The sequence below is a fragment of the Motacilla alba genome, chromosome 15 (genome assembly GCF_015832195.1).
Source record: "Motacilla alba alba isolate MOTALB_02 chromosome 15, Motacilla_alba_V1.0_pri, whole genome shotgun sequence".
Taxonomy (NCBI): domain Eukaryota; kingdom Metazoa; phylum Chordata; class Aves; order Passeriformes; family Motacillidae; genus Motacilla; species Motacilla alba.
In genome coordinates this window covers 7472973-7499096 of record NC_052030.1, presented here as the reverse complement: position 1 = coordinate 7499096, position 26124 = coordinate 7472973, and the positions used below count along the sequence as shown (strand labels likewise).

The 26124-nt window shown below is 43.8% G+C and overlaps 1 protein-coding gene across 18 annotated transcripts in view; it reads left to right on the top strand.

Moving 5' to 3' along the window:
• Positions 1–26124, top strand: part of FBRSL1 (fibrosin like 1) — a 507461-nt gene that overhangs the window by 159505 nt on the left and 321832 nt on the right. Inside the window, exon 1 of one of the 18 annotated variants that reach the window (XM_038152204.1) lies at positions 1198–25499. The exons of the other annotated variants lie outside the window; for them this stretch is intronic. The gene's annotated coding sequence lies outside the window, so the exon portion shown is untranslated. Of the gene's footprint in view, positions 1–1197; positions 25500–26124 lie in introns of those variants that run through there. 18 annotated transcript variants of the gene reach the window in all.

The following is a 26124-nucleotide window of genomic DNA, read 5'->3' as shown; positions in this document are numbered from 1 at the left end:
TGCTAGAATTAAAAACAATTCAGGCCAGAAATTGATGTATCTGTAACAGTGAAGCTTATATAGCAATGGGCCAACTTCACTGGGATGTGATCAGAGGGTTGTTTTGCCAAGACTGAGTTTCTTCCTCAGAGAAGCCTTCAAGATTTAAGGGTAAATGCCATTAATAAGCATGGTTACTGTCACCTCTTCACATATGCCGTGAAGTTTTATCAGCCTTGTGTTTGTGAAATACTGCCCTGCATTAGATGAAAACCTTGAAGCTGGAGTGCAGAACATAACTCTTGGTAATAATCAAGTAGCTACAAAATTTACCTTTTGCTATCAATTTCTTAGTCTTCTGCAGAAAAGTTCTTATTGCGGTGCTGCAGATGGGAAAGCCGGAGGCAAGGCTTGTGGTGGGGCTGGGTTCCCCGTGGGTATCCAGCAGACAGGGCAGGGTTGGAGGCAGACTGCAGCCCCCTGTTCTCAGCTGCTCTGGTGGGACTGCCTTTCCTCCCTGCTACTGAGCCTGCATTAGGAGTGGAGATAACTCTGAAGAGCGAGACCACAGGAGAGCAGTCAGCCATGCAGTGGTGTTTGAGTTTGTTCCTCCACACGGGCGATAAGTGCTGCAGTTAGATAGCACTGTAGGAAAGCTGCGGGTAAACGTTGATTCATGTGTTTAAGGGGATCCGCTGTGGGGAGCGGGGGAGGCACTGAAGTTGTCTCTCTGCGTGTGTGTAGGAGGGATATTAAAGATCCAACTTGTCAGGGTGTAAATTCATGCCAGAATGAAGAAAAGAGAACGCTCCAAGTGGAGGCTTGCTGTATGGGTAAATTCCCGTGGTGCATCGGGCAGACAACAAAGGTGATGTAAACCGAGTGCTGAGGTTGGGTGATGCAGAGGAACTGGAAAGGAAACCACAAACCCCTGCTCTGTGCAAATGAGAGCAGTAGTGGCAGTGAAGGTTTGTGCCTTCTGAGAAAGTTTCAGTGGTGGGCAGTGTAGAGGGAGTCCTGTCTGCAGGGTCAGGGTGCTGGACCTGCTGGGCTGTTGGTAAAATTGAGCTAAAACATAGGAACTATCTTAAAAATTTGCATGTAATCTGCTGAACTTTCTTGGAGCAGAAGTTGTAGAAAGAAAAGGGAACTAGGACAAAAAGCTAGTCAGTAACCCTGAGAGAGTGAGGTTTCTGTTGTTCTTGTAGAGCATTTCTGTTGTTCTTGTAGAGCACATCCCACTTGGAAGGAGCAAATGGCCCAGGCTCTCCTGTATATGATGTCTGCCCCTGGCACACAAACACTCCATGGTATCTTTTGGTGACTTAATATTTATGGCATGAGCCACAGGCCATCCAAGCCAGTCAGACTTAGTCTGGGAGAGCTGAAAGTATGACAGCCTGAGTAAGTACCATTTGAGAGTATCAAAGAGCTATAATAATGTGGATAGCATTACATTAGAAAACCAAGGTGGGAGGATTACATGAAAGCAAAACACACAGACAGGCCCCAAGGGGAGACCATCCACCACAAAGGATAATTTCCTATGGGATTCAGCCCCAAGAGCACATTCCTCTGAGGCTGCTTTAAAGCATCCAGGCAATACATCTAAGGAGAGAGAAAAAATTCATAATGCTTTTCTGAAACAACTGTGTGTAGCTGGAGCAGATGCAGCAGTGCCTGGTCTACAGCTCTATCATTCGTCTGGACTCCTACATGTTTTCCTCCCTGTGATCTCCTTTTCAACCTAAGAAGGATGTTTTTGAGATTTTTTTTTTTTCCCTTCAGGGAGAGAAGAGGGGAAACATCTTTCATCTGTGTTTTGGTTTTGTTTTTGCTATGTAGGCAGTGCTGCAGCCAGATCCAGGCTGTTCCCTGGGAATTGTTCTGACTTTGCGGGACAGCACGGTAGTGTTAGCACAGCTTTTCCCACAAAGCTGGAAGGGTTTTCAAAGTACCATCAGTGCTTAATCCTGGTGGTTGATAACCTAAATTCAATAAGTAGTGATTTGTTTCCCCCTCCCAGGTTAGCTGCTGCTTATAGCCTTTCTCCCAGACGTCCTTTGCAGTAAGCGAATCGCACTCAGACTGGTGTGCGTGCTGGTACACGCAGTGCCTGCCTACATTGCCACAGAGCATTATGTGCAGCCTTGGACAGGGCAGGTTTAGACTCTGTGTAAAGCTGTTGCAGTGCTTTGCCCTTTAGTGTTTGTGTGAAGGGCCAGGAGGAGAATGCTGGCTGTGTTTCTCCTTTTTCATCCCTCTAGTCCACGATGGAAACACAGCAGGACCATGAGGTGCTGCAGTTGCAGGCACAGTGCCCTGGCAGGAGGGTTGGGAATGTGGGGCACAAGTTTCTCATGTGACAGCAGGATCTGCCTGTGGGCTTCTGTGCAGAGAAAAGCTGTAGTGCAGTTTGTCATTTCAGCTTCAGGCCTCTGGGAACAGAGAGACTTTTATTATGGGGACTTGCTGGGGAAGGAGCAACAGCATTAAAAAAAACACCAAAAAACAGTCCAGTCCCTCTGTGTGACAGTAAAATATTCAGAGAAATATGTGCTCTTTATCCAGTAGGCATCCTGAAACAAGGCATTGGCACCTCTATAATACAGAAACTGGAGCAAGATGTTTGGAAAAGACAGATAGACAGCTGGTTTGTGCCCAACTCGTGGTTGTACGTAATCCATCACTGCCAGGCCTGAAAACAAGCAGGAGCTCACAGGCACTGACTCCCTGGCACAGTGTCTATTCAGCAAAAGCTCAGTGGTGGCATGAAGCTTTTCAGGGCTGTGGAGAGATGCAAAACCCCTTCATTCTCCCTTTGCTGGAGAAGCTGCTGGTAGGTGGAAGCAGCTGAAGTCTTTGGGCTGCTGCAGACCTGGAGGAGCTGAGATCAGATGTATTTTGCCTTATGATCAGTCTGCACCACTGGCCAGCTGATGGGATAAGCCATGTTTTCAGGGAAAAGGAGAGCAAAGCAGGAGGATTGGGCTTGGGGCAGAAGGTTGTGTTAGAAGGTTTCCTAAAAAGTCTTTTACTGTTCTTGCACAAAATCTGTTGTTGTTATTATCACTCCAGAAGCCTGCAGTGTGATAAAAATTCCTTCTGGCCATGGTGCCAATACTGTGCCCTCAATGGTGATGACAGCAGTTTGTGGGACCACGCAGCTGCCAGATATGTCTGTATTGAAATACCCATCTTACTGCCATGAGTCTCGGGACCACTTTGTTCCTTGTTACCTCGTTGGCTTGAATTCCATAATTCAGGTACAGACACCAGGCTTTCCTGAAGCTTATTGGATATTCAGTTAGATATTAGTGTTGTGTGTGAACTGAATTTGGTGGATGTGAGGATTTTCTGGGTGTTTTTTTGTTTTTGTAAGGACTACAGAACAGTCCAGTGGTTCTTCTGCATCTCCATCAGTACAGCCCGTGGTGCTGTGTGGTTCAGAGCATGCTTAAAGTAGCAGAAAAGGTGCCTGTGTACTATGTAGGATTTGGAAGCCAGCCAAACACCACTTTATTGCAGATTTCATGTATTTTTCTTAAGATGATTGCTACTGGATATATGTTCAGGCCTGCTACTGATTAACAGCCAACAGGGAAATATCCTCTTTTCCCAAAATTGTTAATGATTTGCAAGCTGGTGCTGATGTTGGGAGCAGTTTTGGTGCTGGGCTTTACACAGAATTGTGTTGATGTGTGGTGTAACTTCAAGTATCTGTTATCAACAGTTACAGCTTCTGTAAAATAATAGAGACGATAATACAGAATCATGTAATTAAATATCCTGTTACGAGCCCTGAAGGCAAAGTATCGAACCAAGGAAAGGGCCTAATTTTTATTTTTTAAAATTTTTAAATTTTTTTTCTAGAGCCCACACTTCAGCTTAGCTGCCTTGTACAGTTCTGCTCACTGCCCTGCAGAAGCTGAATAATGTGTCTGTTCCCTGCAGCAGGTGAAGAAAATATTTGGGGAATTACTGTGGCTTAGCCCTGTTGACTTCAGTACAGCTACTGACGTATTTGGGGTTCATTCTTTGTTACTTCAAAAGCAAGTCTCTGGGTTTTGGGGTTTGATTTTTTCATACCCCTCCTCCCCAGTCTGCTATTACACAAATGTTACGCAATCCCTTTGAACTTCGATTGCTTTCTTGCTCTTTATTTAAGCATGTTTATGACAGCTTCTCCTGGGTTGGAGAGATGGTTGGTAATAACGTATGTTCCAGTAAAACATGACACAAACAAACAAGTGATTCTGCAAGAAGTCCTGCTCAACAAAACACGGTAAAAAACACAAAGCCTGTGATACAGTGTCTTTTCCTTTGGCAGTAATTGTTCTGCTCTTTGTATTATCTTACACAACATGACCACACCACCCGCTGCTCTGACTTCTGAAAAAACAAAACTGTTCATCCATGAGCCAAGAGGAACCAGAGTGATTCTAAATTACATAAATCGTAGAGGAAATGACTTGTTCACTTGGGCTGCTTACTACTGAATGAGCTTCTCCTCGTCTGCAGCGTGACATTGACCAACTCCACAGAATTCCTGGTGCCCACAGGTTCCTCAGGGCTCTCGGTAGAGGCTGGAGTGGCAGGAGTGGAGGCTGCTGGGTTCCAATCCAGATTCCAACTCTGCTGAGTTGTTAGTCTCCAGAACAGTGCCCTGGTAGGCACTGACACAGGATTTCTTGGCAGGAAAACCTGGGACAGCACTCCTGGCATCTTTACTGTCCTAAGACTGTCTGGCCTTCACTCAGCTACACGGTGCTGCCAACCTACACCCCACATCCCAGCTGTATGCAAATGAAGCTGAATTATGGCAAAACCACAGTGATTGGTTATCCCAGTGTTTTACCTTAGAACAGATGTGTGTGTTAGTTGATTCAGATGTTCTTTTTTTGTTGTTGTTGTTATTGCTTTTTATTGTAGCAGTTGAAAACATCTCGACTCCCAAGGCTTTTGGTGGAAATTTCTTCCCCACGCACTGTCTTATCACACATCCTCCCTCATTCTCACTTTGCATCCACTGTGAAACGACAGTTTCCCAAAGGGGAATTCACCTTAGTGGTTGCTAAGCTGTTTATTTCACTGGTCCCTAACACCCTGCAATTTCCTGCCGACAGCTGGAGGGTTTAATTTGCGAGATGTCTCTGGTGGGTTGTGTCCTGCCTTTGCAGGGGACGGAGCATGTAATCTAATAGGTGGTTTGTTTGCTTTCCTTTTCCAAGTGCTGTAGTTGTGTTTCTGTTGAAATACCTTTTCAGTTTTTGAGGGTAATGAATGTTAACAAATCACTGGAAGTGAAAATAAAAATAGAGAAGGAAAGTAGGTGAGATTACCACTGCAAGCTTGGCTTGTGCTTCATGGATTCTTTTTTAATAGCAAAAAAAAAAAAAGTGACATCAGCTCTGCTGCAGGCATGAATTAAAGATGAGAACTTAATAAAACTTGTTGGAGGGGAGAGGGAGGCAGGAAAGTGGAGCTAAAGCAACGATGTCTTTATTTTTAAGCAGACAGCACCACCTCTGCTTCAGCTCTCCGAGATGGCGATGGAGAAGAACAAAAAGCAGCTTCTGAAGTGGTCTGTGAATCAAAAGTGCCCTCTGCTGGGAAAACCCTGCATGAGGGAGCGTTTCCAGGCCGTACCCGAAAGCCTAATTATCCTCTTTTGCTGGGGAAGAGGCTGGATGTGGTCCAGGATGCTCTCAGCAGTTGCCTTTGCCATTACATGCCCTGTCGGGATTGCAGTCTGAACATGTCACAGGGTATTGGAGCAGTCTGTGATTTCATTAGGGCTTGACATCACGTGTGTGTGGCTGCTCAGTCACTGCTCTGCTCCTCGTGAACAGAAAACAGGAATTTGCATTTGCAATTCTGCCACGTGAAGGATAAGAATCTGGATGTGAATCCTGTGCAGATAACATCACCCTTGGCAAATAAAAAAGTGATGAAACGGGATGGAGCTGGGAAGGAGCCTTCAGTAGCCCTGATTTAATTCTTATTTGTTTTATGTGAGCAGCATTGATGAAACACGTGGGGTCTGTGCCAAGCTGCACAGCCCTGCAGGGAGCCCTTGTTCTGCTGGGGCTCTTCTGTGCCTCTGGCACAGGCCCTGCCCAGTGTGATCCTGCTGGGGCTTGGCTGCCCCAGCAGGAATATTCATGGGGTCCCTGCTGCCCAGTCCAGTGGTTCTTCTGCATCTCCCATCAGCTCCTTCCTGGGGCTGTGCAGAGGGGGCTCCAGGGGTGGAGGATGAACGGCTGTGGGGAGGATATTGGTGTGAGGTCCACACAGTGAGTCAGGAGGCGAGAGCTGGGACATTTCCTGTAGGTTTCCTGGGGTTCTGTGGGAGTCCAGCCCTGCTACTCTTGCAAAGCTGCATGCAGCCTGGACATCCTTCAGATTTAGGGAGAGTGAAGGCTCCATCTACATGCATGTCCTGTGGTTCAAAACTGTCTCGAAATGAACTATTTGTTTGCAAAAATACAGCTCCCACAAGTTCAGCTGCTTGCCGTCTCCAGCTGGGTGTTGCTCTTCCAATCTGTAAGTGCACAGAAGCACAAGCAAGAAAAATCAACAGAGAACAATAAAAATCCAATTGAAAAAAATAAAGAACAATAAAAATCCAATTAAAAACATCAACTTAAGTGTACAAGGTTTCAGCTGTTATGTTCTGAGCTTCTTTAGCAATTTCAGTGACAAGGGCTGTTTCTTATCTAAAGTAATTTATCTTAACATCTGGAGCAAAAAGGAATTGATCTGTCTTGTTATTTGTCATCACAAAAGACTGTTTTAGAAGATGAATAGTCAGAGATATAAAAATAGCAGGAATCAGAGCAAATAGCTAAACTGATTTTAAAAATACAGTTAGTACTGGTGTGCTGTTTGTGCCCCTTGGGAAGAGAAGCTGCTGTATGATGCATCATGTTGATGTTACATAGCAGCAAGGAGTGATACTGATGAATTCTGAAAGAAGAGCTGGCCAGGAAAGGAGGGAAATAATCCTTGTGGCTATGAAACAAGCTTGAAATCCTCTGGGATTTGTAACGGAAGCCTTTTTTGTCAAAGGAGCTGTGGAGCAAGTGTCCCAGGTTTCACTCTGCTGGCACTGGTTGATTTTGGCAGGCAGGAGTTTTTCCTATAATTGTCCTTGAGAAGCCTTTGATTGTTCTGCCTGCACTTGTGGGTGGGAAGGCAGCTTTATTTAAGGAGGAATAAATATTTATTCTCTTGGAGCGCTTGCCACAGCTGCTGCTTTGCAAAATGATGGTAGTTTCAGTTAGGAGCGAGTCATGCAAACTCCCTGCTTTTATGAATTTGCACCTGCTGAGCTGTGGTTTGGGTTTGAGTGAACCTAAAATCTCAGAGGTAAAGTTCACCAAAAGTGGTAAGTTTTGACTGTCTAAACCCAGTGAATTATTCATTCCTTTCTCCCAATACCATTGAATTACCACCTTATGCTCCTGCCGGTGCTCTGGGTGGATTTCTGAGTAAATTTGGACGTTTCAGGTGCACAGCAATCATTTGGCTGTTTTCAGATTTGATTTCAGAAGAAACGCAGAGCTAAATCTTGTCATCCAAAATACCTGTGAATTCAGAAGCGGGGGTTTGTGCCCAGCTCAAACAATGCATTGAATTCACAGTGTGATTTCTGTCTGTTTCAATTTACAGCAAGAAATGGTGGTTTTAAACTGTGTGAAATGCCTCTGTTTGGTGTAGAGCTGTTATCTCTGAAACCTACCACCAGTTAAATGTTATATTGCCTGTTAGAGTGTGGTGTGTGCTTGGCAAGATGTTCTTGGGCAAAACGTGGATTGTACAGGAAGTATTTACACAATACATATGCTCCCCATGGTATTTGGTTTCTTAGTTACTGGGTGTTTGTTGGCACTTCATCCTGTCATCAACTTTTGGATCCAGACTTTCAGGAGTGTCCTTTTAGGATCTGTAAGAATGAAGAAGTGTGCTGCAGACAAAATACAAGTTCAAATGTCCATGCATGCAGGATTTTTCTAATTGGTTTCTCCAGAAGTGGGGAATTTAAGTGACTTTGTAATAGTTACTTTTAATCCACTCCAGTTTCTTCCTGCTTTTCCATGCACAGTTCTAACATAGAACCTACAGATTGATGTTCCTCTTTCCAGGCAGTAAATATGAATCAGAAAACTGAGATGAAAAAAAAGGAAAGGCCCCATATTGTAATAATCTTATGCTTATTTCTAAGCAATATTTGGTGCATTTGTAAGAGTGGCAGTGATGTTGTCAGAGGGATTTGGTGCTCAGTTCAGCCCCAGGATATCATTGTCTTGTAATGGAGAGACTTATGCTGGGCTTCTGTAAAAGGCACCTGCTGCTGAAAGCTCCTCAGGAATGGTGTCCCAGCCCCACGCTGCCCTTCCTCTTCCCCTCTGGAAGCTCTGGATGCTCTGTGTTGGTGCGTGCAAGGCATGAGGCAGTTCCAGCTCCAAAGGGGAGAAGCAGCAGCTGGCAGTGCCTGGGGCAGTGCCAGCCTCATGCCCAGCTCTGTCCCTCCCAGCAGAGGCAGAGCTTTAGCAGCTCAGTGCCTCAATTAAGGTTAATTTGGTGTGCTTGGGGACAGTGCCAAGTGGTGATGGCATGGCTCAAACCGTGCCAGAGGCTGCTGGTGGGTCTGGACCAGGGCAGGATTTGGTCCCTTAGTCCACACCAGAGTTTCCTGGAAAAGGGACAGGGAGTGCTTCTGATCACAGTGAAGGTCTGCAGGCAGGGAGGGAGGCATGCACAGGGTCTTCTCCTCTGGAGAAGCAGCACACTGCCTTCTTCACACCTTAGTGAAAGGGGATACATTTCAAGGGATTATCCAGTGATTTGGAGTATGTCTTTAGTCAGCAAATGTCCCCCTCAGCTGAGGGAACTGCCTTACAATCTCAGCATGGGTCGTGGAATAAGATCTGTGAAATGACTCTTTGTTAATTTGTCTCATTAGCAAGATGGAGAGCTGTATGTGAGGCAGAGTGTTCCTTTTCTATTGTTCCCTATGTTGGTGCTTTCTAAGTATAACAAACAAAATTCTCTCTGCATAAGCAGTCCCTGTAGACAGCTGAGCCACTGGTGTTTCTCATGTCTGCACCTCCCTCCTGTACTTCTGCATGGAGAAACAACTGCTTGTCTCAGTGTAGAAAGAAACAGATTAAAAAGCCACACTTGGTTGCTCTTTTGTCAGTGTTTCAGCATGGAATTCCTCCTCAAAGAAGCTCCAAGTTCTGAAATCCCTGAAAGCTCAAGCAGGCTGTGCTGCTGTCTCTGCCCCTTGCTGGAGAAGTGAGGGCAGCCTGAGCTGCATGCTGTGCACTTGCTGAGGTCAGACTTTCTTGTCTCTTCCTTCCAGTGCTTTTCATCTTTCCATCTTCTGATGAAATGAGGCCATCCTGATAGAAAGGAATGCCATGTACTCTCGGTGTGTCTGGTTTGTTTGTTTTTTAAAAAGCTTGAGCTTCTTTCATATCTCAACGGTGCTTTAGGAAGGAAAATAAAAATTCATGCAGCAGTCTTCATTATTCTGATCATGATTCTTTTCAAAGATTTTTCTTTTCCTAATAAGAACTCCTGCTGTGTACATGTGTACATGATGTTTGGTAGTGTTTGGTCATTAAAAATAAACTTTATGAGGAAGTTAAATTTTAGGAATTTCCTCTTACAGTGAAATAACAGATTTTGCTTGTGATAGAGCATTCCTAATACCAGCATGTGAGTTGTCACCCCAGCTCATGTCCATTGGTCTGCAGCAAGACACGAAGATGAGGAGGCAGAGAGGAGATGGAAATGTTTGGTTGCTTTGTTTGACATGGAGACAGTGAGATAGCATCCTGGAGGCTGTGATTTTGGTTTGGACTTTCAAAGATGAGCAGATACAAAGGTTTTGCAAGATGCACTGTAGGTCTCCTTCTGGTAAGCTGCACCTCTGTTTGCAGACACTGCTCTGTCTCTGCTCTCCTGACCCTCTCTCTCCCTCGTGACTGCCTGTAGCTCATCCCTGCTGCTCCTGCTTCTGCTCCTTGGGTTCTCCTTTCTCAAGCACTTTGAGAAATGAACACAAAAGTGTTCCACCACCTGCTCTGGGTGAGGCCTTGTAGTCAGGTGTCATTGAACAGGAGTTTGAGGGAGTGTCCTGGGGTTGTGACACGCATAGAAAGCTCACGTTTTGGGGGAATGATGTTCACTTACCCAAAGAATCCTGCCAAGTGAAATGAAGACAGCAGCAAATGTAACACGAAGTTTAAGCATCCTTGAGTGTGAAACCAATTAAGAAACTTAGCCTGAGTTATTTTCTATGCATAAAATGAGCCAGGTGTTTCTGGAATAATATTTTACCCTTTGTACCTGTATTGGTGAGCATCTTCTGCTCATTGCCCTGGCCTGGCTCTGGGGCCTTGTTTGTTGTTGAATGTGGAGTGCTGCTGAGAACCAGTCCAGCTGGGGATTTGGTTTCCTGCTGGTTGAACTGGTATTTGCAAACACTGAAGGATTAGCAGTGTTGTGATTTGCAGAGCTTTGCTCTGCAGAGGGGAAAGCTGCTGCCATGGACCTATCCCACACTGCTGAAGTGCTTAAGCACCATCTCAGGCAGATCCTCACTGTCAGGGCAGTGTTAAAACAAGATGCTTAAACCCTTCTAAAGCTGCTGATTATTGAACAGAAACACTGAGCTCAGGAAGGTTATTAGTATGCCAAACCAGCCTTGTTTTCTCACTTAATTTTAATGTGAATAACTTTATTTTAAATTGGTGCTGGTAAGAATTGGGAAAAGCTTTCTGAGAGGGTTTTTTCCTTGCTGTTAGAATAACCTCATTTCAGGCTATGCTGTGAGACTTTGTGGCAGCTCCTTTTTGTTGAAAGGTTGCCCCAGGTGACTTATGGTTCATGCACTCTTGTAAGTGCTATTAATTTGTGAGGTTTCAGTGGTTAGACTGAGCTGCTAAGTGGGCTCTGAGCAGATAATGAGGTCAAGCAGGGAAGAGAGGAAAGAATTCTGCAGGTTCCCACTTGGCATTTGTACCCAGGTTGCACATTTAATGGAGATTTTGTCCTAAAAGCAAAGTTCCTGTAAAGTCATCATTTTGCAGAGGTGGTTTAGAATACTTGTCCAAACCTGAAAACAAACCTACTTGTTCATGCTCTGTGGCATTGCTCTTGAGATCACTGCTGTCATGCTGAAATGCAAATTTACTGCTGTTTGTGTTGGATCATTTTGTGCTGCATTAGAATGCTGGTCCTTATTCTCTGAGGGATTTTACAAGGTAAGTTGCACTGTTAGTAAGGTGGGAAAGTGTTTTATAAAGAAAGCAGGTTATGAAGCATAGGAGGGTGCAAAACTAGCTGTAGAAGGAGCATTATTGTCACATATTCAGTCACTGGAAAGCCTCAAATACATTAGTTGAAGCAGTTTGCAAACAATTGTCTTCTGTATTTTACCCTAATCAGCTCCCTGACTTTGTTTTTTTAAATAATCTTCATCTTACAATTATATCACAGAGGTCCTAGGTTACACAAGGATTTTGTATCATTTCTGGGATTTGATTATCCATTACATTCACTCTGAAAGTTTCAAATACAGTCATTCAGCATGTCCAGGGTGGGAGGTAGCTCATGAGAGGCTCTCTTTTTGCATTTTGAGGCAGGAGCATGACCCTACACTCTTCAGAGTTGACACAAGTGGAGCCTTTGGTGGATATTAAGTCAAACCAAGAGTTAAAGGAAAGTCCCACTGTTTCTGGCACTGCACCAGCAATCCTGTCCATTGAAGCTTTTTGTGTAGCACTGAAATTCTTGCAGAAGTTACTCTACTGTTTACCTTTCAGGTGGTAATTTCAGTGGGGTTATTGATGGTACACATAGTGAAGTGCTAATGCAGGATCAGGATCGTCTTTAAATCTGCTCCTTGCAGGTCCAGATACAAACAGAATGTTCTGCAAAAGGGAACTGGCAGCACTGGTTCTGGCCTACAGCCAGCTGCTCATTCACAGATGAATCAAAGTTACTTGAAGAAACCAGGTCTTGAAAGGATCTCTCTCTGTTTCTGAAAGCATGGTATGATTTTTAACAGCTGTCTTATTGACCCAGGCGAGGAAAGCTTCAGGTTTTTTTAATAGAGCAATGAGAACACGCCTGTTCAGTGATACTGCAGATGGCAAATGTTTCTGTGCTATGCAAAGTCTGTTGGGCGAAGGTGACCGTGGTAGTCATAAGATGTTTTCTGTAATAGCACACTGTGGTTTCAAAATGTGCATTTACACTCCCTTGACACTTATTTTTTCAGTGCTCAGGGTTTCATTAACATTGTAGTGATATCTTCAGTTGGATTTGATTTGCATACAGAGTACTTGCTTAGAAAGGGGCTCGTGGCTGAGTCTTCTGTTGCTTTTTGGCTGATGTGTCTTTGCTCCTGAGCTGCAGCTCAGTGAACAGCATAGAAGTTCAGCATTGTGCTGTTTCACTTGCCATTAATTTCTTTGAGAGAGGGAATTAGCATTGTGGCAACCTCCTGTTCTGTAAGCACAACTACACATGGAATAAATGCATCACTTTGTGACTGTGGGTCTTTTCCAAGACGGATACTGGGCGATGGTATAATTTGGGTTTCTGCAAGATGAACGAGTCCATGCTGGAAAACATGGATTATGGGATGACTGGGGAGGTGTTGAGAATGGACAGAAGCTGTTCAGGTTGGTGTGCCTGGCAGCACTGACTGAGGCAGTGGCTGAAGGAGGGGTGCTGGGGCCTGCAGTGACAGGGACAGTAAATGGCACTGCTGTCCTGGGGCCAAGGGTGTGCAGGGCAGTGCTGGGAGAGTGCTCACCTGTGTGGAAAGAAAAGAGAGGTGTTGGTACAGAGAAGCAGAATGTGTTCTAAAGACACTGTGGTTAAGGAAATACAATGTGTGCTGGTTGTGGACTGGCTGGTGCTGGAGTTCATGGCAAGGTGGGATGCAGGAGACAGAAAGCCTTTGGGATGATGGCACTGTGTGAGCCGTGTGTGGTACTCTGAGCTGACTCCAGAGTCATCCTTCTGGATTTACAGGGCACACAGCTCTGTAGAGGCACCATGCAGCTCTCTTGCTTACCTAGGCAAGGCACCAATGTGTCTCTTCCAGCTCAAGTGGTTTGAGTGCCCCATTGAGCTCTGTGAGGAATGTGGCTTTCCCCTCATAGCTGCTCTGGGAAGAGCTTGGAGAATCACTTGTTCCTGTAAGCATGTCCTTAGATCTGGGTGTTGGAGCATGTGACAACATCTGTACTCTGCTTTGCTCAGGAACCTGCTTGAATAGAGTGGGAATATTGATAATAAATAAATAAATGTGTGAAAAAGTACTTCATCCACCCTGCAACACCCATTAGTGTCAGTGCTATTCATAGGTAGTGTATCAGAATCCCCTGTAAGAGCTGGGAGCTGATGACACTGAGCAAATTGCAGCCTGTTGCTGGGGGTTTTCTTGTTTACATTGAGTTACTGATGCCTAGAAAACAGAGGAGGTGGCTTAGCTGAAGTCACAGTGCTCGTTAATGCCAGGGTTTGGATATCAAAGTGTGTATCACCAAAGTAAAAAATGTGGAAACTTAGTTCTGTGTGCCTCACTTGTTGTCTGTTGCCAAATATTAGTCATAGGCTACTACAGCAGTAAACTCAGTTCCTTCCTTCTGAAAGTATAACCACTTGCTATAACCTTCATAAGTTTTAATTAAAATGAGCATGCAATGATTTTGGGATTGAATCCAATTTCATATGCTGTTTAAATTAAGAAATAAAATTATTTCCATCAGGCTTTTAGTTCAATGCTTGTGACTGCTGGATCATTTCCTTTTTCATCAGTTTCTGAGTTTTAAAATGGCTTATGAACTTTGGTGAAATCATTTAGAAATGGATTTTATGCGGAATAGTTAATAAATGGATAGCACAACCATGTAGTGAAATGAATCTTGTTTGCATCTCAAGCAGCACAAATTTAAATAAAACGCAGGGCTTTGCATAACAGCATTTGTTTTTAATGCTGGAAGTATTTTTCAAGCCACCTCCAACGTCCTTCATTTTTCACCAGGATATCTTTGGCAGCAAGGAGGATTTTCAGGGGCTGATTCAAGGTACATAATTGGAGCAGTGAGACTACACACACAAAGTGTCAGTTAATGGATGAGGCTGGTTTAACTGTAGGCTGCTCAGAAATAACCCAAGAAATACTTCACTGGCAGCTAATGCAGAGGTGTAATTAGACTTCTACACAAGTGCAATTAGTCTGATTGCATAGAAAGAAAGAGAGTTCATAAGGTTTTTCAAATGTGTGCAGAGACATTTTGTCTCAACTGTCTTGTCCCTAAGCTTCTGCTGTATTTGTGTTGAACTTGAATAAACAAGCACATTGCTCTTTAGCTGGCAGTTACCTGCAATCTTCCACCCTCCCACAGTGGGTTTTACATTGTTGTTTGTTTATTTTGAAGCTCCAATGCTGCCATGCCCAGGCCAGGGTGAGGCTGTGCTCACGTTCAGCTGTGGGCCTTTAAAACAGGGAGGGAGGTAGAGAATTCTAGGGAGAAAGAAAGGAAAGCCTGTTTTTTGAGGAATGGTGTCTAGGTTTATTCTACCTTTGTTTAAGCAGTGGTGATGAGGAGAATGCTTGCAGTAATCTGCAGTTGTTGCCAGTTGTGAGCATACACAAATCCAGAGAAATCCAGAAGAAATGTACCTCTGAATCAGGAGCATAAAACACAGGGCTGTTTCTAACAGTGTCTAACAAGGTAAACAATTTCTACTAAGAAAAGCAAATGTACTGCACAAGTGAGAGACACTGAGGGGATGCTGTGGATTTCTTTATATCGACATGAATAAAAAAGTATAAAGCCTTCCAGCTGGTGTTGTGTGTTCTCTGGATTTGGCATGGCTGATGAATAGAGGTAACATGCAACATTTAGTGCTTATAAACTGATGTTTTAATGAAAGAAACCCACATTTTAATCAAATATGGACTATGTCCCCACTCCTGTTCCCAGCACCTCAGTGCATGGCCCAGAACCCCTCTTTGGACTAAGGTTTTAATCTTAGTTTTGGAGAGGCTGAACTAGAGATCAATAAATTAATAACTTTCTAAATCAACGAGGCATGAGTACAACCTTAGTTCAAGTTATTTACTTCCCTGTTGAGAATGGAGTTAGGTGAAGTTTCAGCATCATTTTGCTGTCTATGTGCTTGGGTAGGTAAATAACTTCAGTGAAAAATGAGTCTCACAAAGAAGCATCTTAAATTTGCTAGTTTGTATTTCACACTAGAGTATCTCTGAATGCTTTTGTGGAGTAAATACCAACGTATGGCTCAAAGTTGATTATAAAATACAGTCACTTTTGTGTGGTTATCTGGCTCCATTCTTCCCCCAGCTCAGTAATGGCCATAGCTGTTCTGTCTGACAGCTGTGCAGTGACTTAGAGAACGAGACAGTGGATCCAGTCCAGCTCCCAGAGTGCCAGCATCTGCACTCCCTGGCTCCAGCTTGCTTTTGGCAGTGCTGACTGAGAAACCACTGATTCATTCAGCAGGGGGAATGAAGCTGAGCCTGACCCTTAGAGGATCTGCTGCTGGGTCAGTGGACACCCACACTGGTGTGTCAGGAAAGTTCTCTCCTTCAGGCTCCTGCTGTGTTTTCCTGTCTCTAAATGTGGCTTCAGCATCCTGGAATACCTGTGCAAGAGCAGGGGTACTGTCTCTGAAACCTCTGGCTGCACTGGTGCCCTGTATCACAGAGGAAAGGCCCATGGGGTTGGTCATCTCTGATGCAGGCTTAGTCATTGATGCAGAAACAGAAAAAGAGGGAAGAGTTCCCATAACCGAAATTAGAGAACAAGAAACCAGACTACAGTGAGGAGGTGGTATCAGCAAGTACATGGTATGGAGGGGACAGAAGAAAAGCAAATCTCCTATATCCTGACATTGCTTGTTTTGGATTAAGACCTTGTTGCTGTCTCCTGCTAGTCCAGCTTGCTCCTATGTGACCCTTAATTTCCAGTCTTTGCCTTCTCCACTCACATTTTTACTTCTTTTCCTGGTTGCTGTGGGATGAAAAAAAGCAGGATGTCATATGTGCTTTGATACTGGATAGCATTCATTACACATGGGCTCAAAAAGCAGCTAGGGGCTTCATGGAAATGGTAAATATTTATTTCCTGTCCTGAATTGGTCACATTTCTTAAGCAGAAGATTCCTGACTGAATCCTTAACTGTGATGATTTTCAGGAGACCTCCCAGTTGTTTCCTTATCCAAGATAACAGGAAAAGATATAGAAGAGCACCATCCTGAGTGTCTGTTACAGGCTGGCACCCTGTAGCTACCTTTAGCTGAGGCTCTGGAGCCCAGTGTAGCTTATTTTCTCTAGTTTTGTTAAGTGGTAGCATTTATTATCTGCCAGGTGCCGGTAAGTTGTGTGATTACAGCAGCTTGTTTGTCTTTGCCCTCTAGCTCAGATGGCTCTTGTGGGCCTCCATAAGTGAAGAAACACCATCTGGCTGCTGCTGCAGGATGCTGGGAGATTTCCATCTTTCAGTTCTTTCAAGCTGGAGACATTTTTTTAACATTTTAGAAAGCCTAGGGACACTTCCAGCTCTGTTTTCCCCTTGTTTCTTTCCGAGTTGAAGAATGTCTCATAGCCTCTTACTTACAGCCCCTTGCTCCAGGCAGGCATTGTCAGAGAGCATTAAGTGTTGGGAGCTGACAGAGCTTTTCAGGGTTCCTGCCTCCCTGCTCTCCTGGTGGTAGCTGGGTGAAGTGTCTGACAGAGAATTGTTTTTCTGAAATGCTGCAGAGGTTCTGTAGCCGAGCAGAGGTGGGTGTTCTGTAATTCCCCACACACACAGCACCTAGGGCTGTTGTCAAGAGGAAAAACCCATCTTCAATGAGGTGGGTGTGTGTGTCAAATGAAAAGTTATATAATAGCAACTCAAATCTGACCAGGCTCTTGGGTCTAAATTAGTATTTATACCAAAAGGGAGAGAGAGAGAGAAATGGAGGTAATGGTTATTGCTGTGCAGAGCTGAAGGTAGCTGGGGGAGCAGCAGCAGTGTTTAAGCAGGTCAGTTCTCATTCCTCTACCTCCTCTGCAGCTGCATTAAAATGTTTTTTATAAAATACCCGTTGTCAATCTAGTGAGGCAATGTAATGCATCCATCTCTCTGTATTAGCTGCATAATTCCAGGCGGTGTAACTTCAAGAAGGAAACGCAAGAAGATAAGTGGGAGAATTGCTCAGGACAGGGGTGTTAAGGGTGAGCTCTGTAGGTGGGAAGTGTTTGTGCCTTTGCATGCGTAATGCTGCCTGAAAACCACCTTCACAGGTTGTTTTTCCCCATCCAGCCTTCAGTGGGGAAAACCAGAGCATTGTTTTCCTTTGAGAAATATAAAGTGTTTGAGGCTTCCCCCATCTGCTCGTGTTAGAGGCTCCTGGTGGCATCGTGTGTGAAGGAACTGCCTGAAAGAGGGCTCATCCAGCCCTGAATGTGTCTGTGGTTCTGCCATCAGGCTCCTCCAGGGTGAGGATTAAAGCTGGCTGGGGGAATGACAAAGCTGCTTTGTTGCAGCTTCTGAGATTTCAAAGTTTGTTTTGGTTCAATGTTGCAACAAAAGGAAAAGCTTTTGAATGTTGTTTGCAACATAAGAGTGTGTTGAAATACCTAATTTTGGGCAGCATGGGTGAGGATCAGCCAAGTAGCTGCCAGATGTGAAATGGCTGGAGAGAGCTTTGTGCTAGAAGAGCAGAGACTGGGCTGTATTTTATTTGCCTGCCCTTTTTCTTTAACACAGCACTCTTGGCAGCAGAGAAAATTACATTCTTGCTTTGTTGGCCAAAAATAGCCACCTAATAGCCACCTCCAGAAAGAGTTTTCTCCTTCATGCTGTGTGGGGGCCATTTATTGCACACAGGTCTGGAGTTAAGGTATTGTTTAGGCACTGAGCTGGTCCTGCTGCGAGGCAGAGCTGCTGCCTCTTCCCACCTGGCTTCTCCCTAATGCCAGCTGCTGCCTTGGGCAGGACAGCTGTGGGTTAGGGTCAGAGTCAACTGGGTTCTCTCTTAGTGGTTTAGTTTTGGTTTTGTCTTTTTCTTCCATGTTCTGGGTTTTTTTTTTTTAGCCATACCAGTTTGCTGGTGTCACCATCACCTTTGCTGAGGTGCAGGAGCAGCAGTGACCTGGAGAAGATCCCACACTGCTGGCCTCTGTAGGTTTGTGTTGCATTGAAGTCCCTGTAAAATTACCTCCCCAAGGTTGTAGTAGCTACCAATGTTTTACCCTCATTAACCTCTTGAAGTTGAGAGATTCTTTATATGAATAAATCTTGGCCAGATAGAGGATTTAGAGGGGAGGAGGATGAATTGCATTTAATAAAACAATACATCTTTCTCTCCAAGCCCCAGTATTCTGCTTGGAGCTGCCTTATCCCACCACAATGGTTTACAACAGCTGAAACAATCATAGGTGCAGTGGGATTGCAGGTTTGTGAGTTAAGCAATACTCTTCTCTTCCACTGTGGACAAGACAACCTGCAGTTTTAACAGCACATTAAAGAGTTTTTAGTTTTCAGGCAGTACAAGCTATGACAAATCCTGATTTTTTCAATTAAAATCAATAACAATGCAAGCTAAAGAAAAGATTTAACAGCAGGTGGGTGGTTCAGCTGGTAAATTGATTTCCTTTGGGTGCAGGTGAATGTGCATCGTGGTGCTTCTGTCATTAAATAATTTGTGTGGTGAGAGACACAATCAGCTTTATTAATGTGAGTATTCTTGTGGACATCTAACATAAATCAATGCCTGCTGGAAAACTTTGTGTAATTGGTTAGAGAGATGTCAAAGCAATTTATTAAAAGCAGTTTTCTGATCTTTGCAAAGTGGATTAAAAAGTGGTTGACTGGAGAGGAGTAGTAAGTGTTCATACTGTCCTTTTCAGAGTAAAATCAAAATAAAGTTTACACAGGCTTAAGAAGAAACCAAAACTACAGGGTTTACAACTCTCTGTGTTGGTGCTACTGTGACTTGAATGTATGATCAAAAACAAGATTGTATTGTTTTAGTAGCACAACTGAACAAAGTTCTGGATACTTCACATTTGGTAATAGTTTTCAACTGTGGAAAGATCACAAAGTAACTGGGATATTGTGAATCAAGCTGGTTAATAATACACCAGAAGAGATAAGATAGAGGCTGAAAAGTCCCTGAGTCTTTACCTTCCTTATCTCTTATCACTCTGCTTAATAGTTATAGTTTTAGATTAAGTAACCTCTCATATCATAAAATAATTTATGGTTTATTGGTGCACGATACAATTTTGCTTCCTATTGCCTTTTACTGAGCTTTCAAAAATGTCAAAGGTCCACTTTTTCATTTAGTCCCTTGTAGCTGGTGCTTTTCAATTCACAAGTAAGAATGTTGTTACTTAAAAGATACTGATACTCACTTTCCTGATCAAGGTTTAGAGGAGGATAAGCCAGAGCAGAGGATTTCCAGTCCAGCAGGCAGGGTTAGGGGCCAGACACATTTTTATTCCCGTTGCTGTGCTCTTCTCTGTGGCTCTAAGAGCTCATTCCTCACCTCAGTTTCCTCCTTTGCAAAATGGAAAGAAGACCCAACCATGCACTTTCCTTGCTGTGGCTCTGCTAGTTAAACATTTTTAAAGATCTGGGGGATGGCAAGTCTTCAGGGTTAATAATTAACCTGCCTCTCTAACTGTCCTGGACTGCAGCTTTCACTTCTCCAGTTGTACATTTTTCTTTCTTTGCTCATCTTCGTGACTTCCAGCATTTCTTGTTCTCGCTGCAGTGAAGAACAAACTTTCCCCGGCTCTTGGGGACCCTGCAGGGTTGGGCCAGCCCAGATAACCACAGACCCTGGTGCTGTGGGAGCTTCAGCCAGGCTGTGGCTGGGCAAGGTGGGCTTTCCTGGCAGTCAGGGAAAACAGACCTGGGGAACTGGGGCAGCTGGAGGTGGGAGGTAGGAAGGAAATAGTTCTGGTCTTGCCTTTCCCTTCAGTTTCTCTGTTGTGTGGGTGCAGCCAGCATGTTTTGATTTCGGTTTGGTGAGATGGTGGAAGATAGAAGGTTTTTCTTTCTTGTTATTTTCCTCATTTTCCAACTTGGTTTTGTTGGGGTGGTAGTTGGTGTACACAGCACTATGCTGTACTCTAGAGATCCCAGTGCTGTTTTCAGTCCTTTTTCAGTTTTTATTGAGAAACATTCTAGTCATCTGACTGGAACATGAAAATACAGTGCAAACTCTTCTAATTGCTTGTGGCAGATCTGCACCTGAAGGGGAAGCTTGAACTGCTCAGTGGCAATAGACTCATGTTCTGATGGGAGATTCTGCCCACATTTCCAAATCCTCTATCAGTTCGTGAGTCATATTAGTATTGATTAAAAACTGTTGTGTGGTGCAAAGCATGGAGCAGGGGTTTAGGATGATGATGGTTGTGTCTGATTCTCTGAATACAAAATTGGTGTTAATGAAAAGATTTCTGGAGCCTGTGGAGTTAAGATCACAAAGGGGAACAAGAGTTCTGAGTCTCAGCTGTTCTAACATAGAGCAGATGGTTGACTTGCCTTCTAAATCTTTGCTAAAATTGAATAAATTCTCAGGACTATCCATGATCTTTCAACCCATTCCCAATTTTTTTTGCATGATAGGAAAAGAGTAATTTGCAAATCAGACCCAGGCTGTGGGGAAAAAAAAAAAAAAAAAAGAAAGGATTTTGCAACAGTGAGAAAGTGTGAGTCAGAAAGAAGACCTCAGGTTCCACTCGCAGCATTTTGCCTGCTGCAGGTTGGTTTGGTGCAAGCTCTGTCCTTGAGGCAGTGTGGAAGTGAACTGTTTAATGCCTCTTCTCTGGTAGTCTCAGATGAAGTGCAGTATAAAAATGCTTAGTCTTGACATTCTTCAAATTATCCCAGCAGTACTGTGAGAAATAATGTTATTCTGAGTTATTCTTTCTTGTAATATCAGTACTAATTTCAATTTCTCTGAAATTTTCTGTTCTCTAGTCTCTCACAGAACCTTGAGTTTTGTTTCAACATTTCTCATGCATTTTCTTTTATTTCCTTCATGAAGAATTCAATTTGCTGCAGCAAAATAATCTTAGCACTGAAATAATAGATATATTAAAGTTGGAATTACCTTGGTGGCAATAAAGGACAGGGTTTTATTGCTTGCTTATCAAGGGGGGTTTGTGTTTATGAGTTCTCTGAAAAGTAAGTGCATTACATTAGAACTAAATTTAACCTGGCTTGGTAACAACAGCACGCATAGGTAATCCATAAAGACAGTTCAGATTTATATGGTAATAGTTTAAAGAAGTTTAAAAAAAAATTCAAGGGCTTTAATGTTTTTTTACTTGACGATGAAGTTGTCACTAATATTGATAAAACAGATGAGTAGCTTTTTTTAGATTTCCACAAAGAAAACCCAAACAACAGCTAATCAATAGGAAAGCTCTTGTAGATGGAAAGCATTCCTAGTCATCCAAGGAGGAGCTCAGGCTGCAGCAATTTGGATAATACTGATTAAAATCCACCTCTGTCTCTTAGGTAGAAATGAATATTTCTTGTTCCAGACTGTACAGCTCAGCAAAATCAAGTGTTGTCAGCAACAGATTATAGGCCCCACGTGCTTTATTCTTAGATCTTGTAAAAAGTAGAGGGAAAGAGCAGAGCACTTTACAGGGTAATTCCATTTTCCAGGTTAATTTATATCTGATGAGCTAGAGCTTTTAGAAGGAGCACTCACATGTCAAGATTAGGAGCTTGGATTGACCAGAACTGTATAGTGTAAAGTGGTGAGTGAGTAGTTGGGCTGCTTCTATTGAATTTTTAAAAAGTCATTATTCACTGTGATAGTACTGACTGCTGCTTTGTAATCTGAAAATCCTGATTTGAATAAGAAAAAATCAAGAGGGTCATTTTCTTGAGCTGAGCAACTTCACCAGCATTGTTCCCTGAAGCAGAGAAGTCTTTGGTTAGTGTGAAGATCATCTTGGCAACTCAGCAGCTCAGCACCTGAAATTCTTCTGATCCTTTGCAATTTAGGAATTTTCGTGTGTGAATGTGCGAAGGCACTTTATAACAATTGTTTCAGGTAACAGCATGAGTAACCACTCAAGACACCTGCTCCTCAGTCTCCATCTGGCTGCTGTTTTTGTGGGTGCTTTCCAGTGCCTCTGCTGTAAACTTATGGATGGAAGATGATGTAATAATGATATCAACTGTTAAACAGCAGTTAATTAACTGCTGTTAATTAAGATCGTTAATTAAGTTCATTTAAATTACGGGCCATAAGTTGCATCCAACCTATTCTGGTTGAGGGAAATATAGAATAGTTAATTCTGTTGTCACTTTGGCAGTAAGAGAGTAAAGGCTGTGTTTTGGGACAGAGCAACCACAGGAGGAGGAAGGACTCATTTTGTGTGGAGAAGTGTAGCTTCTGAAGGAGCTTTAATAATTAGTCAAACAAATATAGTCACTTTTGCTTGCTTCAGGAGAGCCCTTGTTCCTACAGTGTGACCTCACACGTTTAGGCAGCTCTCAGTAAAAGGGAATCCGAGTTCTTTTCTGTTTCCTTGCGGGGTGTTTCCTTTCCTGTGGTAATTCAGTTAACCAAATCACCCTCAGCAGCAGCGGTCTCCCTGTGTTGCAGTGGTGTGCAGACACCTCTCGCTCATTCCTGCTGGCTCTTGACCTTGGTGCTGTCCCTGGGGGCAGCCCAGGGGGACGGGCAGTCCCGGGTGCCACGGGGGCCATCGACCCGAGCAGGTGGGCACAGCCGAGGCTCCATGCACGGCTTGGCCAGCTCAGCACAGCTGGGCAGGGAACTGTTCCCATATGATCTGCTTTAAAGGCAGGCTTTTGCTTTCAAGGGCAGGCAAGGAGGAAGCAGATCTACAAAGTCTGAGCAATGTAGCTTTAATTGGAGCTGTACATCTTGATGGAGCAGAGGTGAAAAGGAGGAGACTGTATGGCGTAACCTTTATTTTTGTTAAGTTCCCTGATAAGCCATTGATTTGATAAGAAATACTGCTCTGTTGGCTGAGCTTGCAGGGTGCAGTTCCCTGATAAGCATGTGTTTACTGTCTGCCATAAATGCCTGAAGTGACAGTTTATGGTGGGTTGGGCTGGAAGTTTTAAATGCTGAGTGGCTGCATCATAACTGTGCTTTCACAGGTGAGCTTGCTGAGCACTCAGGATGGCTGAAGAAACAGCTTGAACTGTGATGTTCATTTCTCCTTGGAGCAGAGCAGTTGGACCCAGGGTAATACACAGCCCTTGCACATATTACACAGAAGAAACCCATTAGAACACAATATCCAGCCCAAATAACCTCCCAAAAAAGCCTTGCAGGAGGAACACAAAGGTGATGTGTATTTTATGACCAGATGATCACTTTCTTCCTATGTGGTAGACACTCATGCTGTCCAGATCTTGATGTCACCTCCTTTAGAGCAATATTCATACACACCCAGATTTTCATACCCAGTGAATCAAACTGGTGGGTTTCCTTGATGTAAGAGACCCAATGCTTTCCCAGTCAGAGGTATTCAGGGATGAAAAAAATATTGGTTCACAATGTAAGAGAAAGGAAATAACTCCTCTCTCTTGGGGCTAATGAAGGCTACCATGCTATATTTAGGGTTCTGTTGCTACCTGTGCTGGATAGTTTTTCTGGAACTCAGGATATATTCTGATTAAAACTGAAGACACTCTTTTATTTCTTTAACCACATTTAAGTCTTGTAATGTAAACAGATTAGTTTGCATTTCACATCAGACACTGATTTGTGGAGGAAAATAGGAGTTTGCATCCGGTATGTCTCTTGAATCATTAACTTTTGATTGAAAAAGGGTTTTGAAATAGAGTATAAAAAGAATTTTCCATTTTTAGCAAAGGGATTTCTTGGGGTTTGCAGCATCTGGTTGGTTTCTTTTCCCCCCTGGTGTGCCTATACCAAGAAATCTTGAATTCGCTTTCCTGATTTTGGAAGCTCAACCTGAGGGGATTGAGAAATTTCTCTAGTTTGCACCATTCCCTTTCTGTTCATATGAAGACAACACCCCTGGCACACTCAGTGACAGCACCACAGCAGGGACCTGGCCCCAAGCTCCTTCAGGAGCTCTCCTCTGGTCACTTGGGTGACTTTGGTGGCTCTGCTGCACTTGCAGGTGCTGGGTGTGCCCAGGGCCATTGCACAAGAGCTGAGCTCAGCTCCCCGGCCTCGTGGGAGCTGTGGGAAGCCCAGGGTAAACTCCTTTGGTTCTGAAGCTGCTCTGCCCTGTCCTGTGTACATAAACATTATGTGATATAGGCTGCTTAGCATTGGAGTCATAGCAATGTCTCAGTAGTTTAACATCTCTCCTCTGCTGCAGCATAAAGAGAGAAATAATTAGGAATTGTGAGGAATTGTGTCAAGGCAGTGTCTAGTGACCAGAGGACATTGCATCAGATGGACTGATGCTTCTGTCCAGTGGAGGTAGTTGGTTTTATTTTGGTTTTGTATGTCATTTGCCAGCTACATCTAGCATGAGTAAGTGTTTTCAGATGTCCCATATAGCAAAGTCTAGCCTGATGTAAAAGGTCTGTATATAAGAAATGTAGAAAGAGACACTGGGTGTTCTGGCCAGTGAATGATTTGGAAGATGAGCCAGTGGGCTAATCCTGCCTTGTGGGTGAGATGATCTAGGTAAAAATCTCACGGGACTACAAAGAGCACATTTCTACTGTGTTACACCCAGTCACGCCAGGGCCGGGGCTGGTCCTGCCTCGTGTTTGCTGCCTTTGATTTCCCCCTCCTCTCCCACACAGCAGCTTGTGACAGATGCAGCCACCACTTTTAACGGGACCTTTGTCAAGCTGGGGAAAATGGCCACTTGAATTCAGAGGGAAAATAATGATCCTTTTGATGAAGCAAGCTGGCGTTGGTGGCTGGGCCGCGCGCACCGGAGGGCAGAGCTCAAAGGGCACCTGCCTGTAACACCAGCCATGGCAGGAAGTGTGCCTGGCTGCAGGAGAGAAAAACTGGCCTGCTGTTTGGAAAGAACAGAGGAAGAGAGATTAGAGGTTAAACTGGAAAGGGTGTTAAAATATTCTCCGTGTATGATGGCTGTAGCAGTGGATTTAAATTGCTGAAATTACCTTGTCAGGATGCCTTATCAGCTGCTGTTCTAGTGATTGTTTGGTTTAGATAAGAACTGGAGTGCGATAAAACCTTGATAAGAGTTTAGAGATTACAGCTCTTTTGAAACTGCTGGCACTTGCCAGGGGCTCTGAGCTGCAAGAGCTACGCTTGGATTTATTCCACTACTTTTTTTTTTTTTCCTCCACCCCCCTTCTCTTCTTTTGTTTCATGTTTTTGTTTAAGTGCTTGAGCTGTTGGTTTAGATCCTCCTTATTTTGAGCCACGCAGCCTCTTCTGAGCACTTCTGGGGAAGGGACCCGTGCTGAGGAGTGGAGGTGAATGCTGAGAGAAGAAGAACAAGGTACTGCTGCCCCTCTTGCCATCCGATCCCACTGCAGGCTCTGAGCAGGGCGGTTTCACAAGCTGTGAGGATACAAAAGGCTGGGTCCCACAGCAGGCTGGGGAGCTTTCTGCTGGGTGCTTCCCCAAAGTTCCTGTAACAATCTGTTCCTTTACAGCAATGCATTGAATGGGGACGTAAAGCACCAGCCCTTAAAAATCGATGCTGTGCTTGTGGCAGCATGTTTGTGTTCTTCATACTGGTTTTGACTGTATTATCTCTTGGGGTTTGTGATTTTGTGGGGTTATTTTTAAATAGAGACTAGCAACAAGCTGCAGTTGAGCTTATCCCATCTGCATGCAATGAATGGGACAGAAACAGGGTTACAGAAAGCAGTGTGCTGTTTTTGTCTAGTTCCTATTGAAGGTGATTTATATGGTATGGCAGGATGGCTGTATTTTGGTTCTGCTTTTCTTCTAATAAATTAGGCAATCAGCAGCTCTTGCACATCTGAAAGCATATGCTTCTTAGTTTTCCAGAATGATTCAGATTGGTTTGTTTTTTGTGTAAATATAATTTGAAAGGAGGAAACAGAGGAACTCATAAGAACAACAAGGAAAATTCTGAAGTTGTTAGGACTACGGTT